This window comes from Alexandromys fortis, unplaced genomic scaffold (genome assembly GCF_014885135.2).
Source record: "Alexandromys fortis isolate MF-2015 unplaced genomic scaffold, M_Fortis_MF-2015_v1.1 scaffold_744, whole genome shotgun sequence".
Taxonomy (NCBI): Eukaryota; Metazoa; Chordata; class Mammalia; order Rodentia; family Cricetidae; genus Alexandromys; species Alexandromys fortis.
Window position 1 is genome coordinate 1031 of NW_026068617.1, and position 804 is coordinate 1834.

Here is an 804-nt window from a genome sequence, read left to right on the forward strand (position 1 = left end):
GACCAGCGGCTGCAAAGAGGGCCCCGTGGTTAACATGCTTATTGCTCCAGCAAGAACCCACGTTCAGTTTCCAGCACCCACACGGGGCAGCTCACAACTGCCTGTAACTCCAGTTCCGGGGTATTTGATGTCCTTGCCTCCTCAGGCATATGGTGCATATGAACTATTACAGATACACACAACACAATAAAAAAAAATGTCTTTAAAAAAATAACGAAACCCAGACACTCTGGCCAAAAGCAACCTAGGGAGTAACGGGTTTATTTGCGTTATGCTTCCTGTCACAGTATGTCTTTGAAGGAAGTCGGGACAGGAACTCAGGCAGGGACTGAAGCAGAGACCATGGAGGAATGTATTCTTCTGCCTTGTCTGCTCACAGGCCTGTGCTTAATTAGCTTTCTTACACAGTGCAGGACATATTGACCAGGGAATGGTGTCTCCCACAGTGACTGACACTCCTATATAAGCTAACAACAAGACAATCCCCCAGAGACAGGTCCACAGGCCAGTCTGATCAGGGTGATCCCTCAACTGAGGCTCCCTTCTCTGGAGACTCCAGGCTGTGTCAAGTTGACATTTGAAGCTACCTGTCAACTTTCTTACTCTCACCTTGTCTCCTCCCTTCTAGGCTCACACATGGACGGTGCAGCTCTGTGCTGGTGGCTGCATCAGTTCCTTCTCAGTTGCTGTGATGGACACCATTGTTGGGGACCGCCTGGTCCTAGGCTTTCCCTGGGGCCCTGAAGTATGGGGAAGGATTGGTTCCTTGTCTAACACCAGGAACATGCAGGGCAATGCCAGTAA